The sequence below is a fragment of the Rhincodon typus genome, chromosome 5 (assembly GCF_021869965.1).
Source record: "Rhincodon typus isolate 14 chromosome 5, sRhiTyp1.1, whole genome shotgun sequence".
Lineage (NCBI taxonomy): Eukaryota > Metazoa > Chordata > Chondrichthyes > Orectolobiformes > Rhincodontidae > Rhincodon > Rhincodon typus.
In genome coordinates this window covers 18,682,526-18,682,937 of record NC_063336.1, presented here as the reverse complement: position 1 = coordinate 18,682,937, position 412 = coordinate 18,682,526, and positions in this window count along the sequence as shown.

Below are 412 nucleotides of genomic sequence, written 5' to 3'. Positions count from 1 at the left end.
GGAATTGAAAGAGAAGTTGTTGAGGGTGAGGACGAGTTCGGCTAAGCTTGAACAGTTCATCCACTTCACCAATACCTTCCACCCCAACCTGAAGTTTACCTGGACCATCTCTAACACCTCTCTCCCCTTCCTGGACCTCTCTGTCTCCATATCGGGCAACCACCTAGAAACCGATATTCATTTCAAGCTCAAGAGACAACAAGGTGCAGGGCTGGATGAACACAGCAGGCCAAGCAGCATCATAGGAGCAGAGAGGCTGACGTTTCGGGCCTAGACCCCTAACCTGAAGAAGTTGCGAAGCCTCTTCTAAGGATGCCTAACCTGAAGAAGTTGCGAAGCCTCTTCATTTCAAGCTCACTGACTCCCACAGCTACCTAGAATACTCCTCCTCCCACCCACCTTCCTGCAAAAA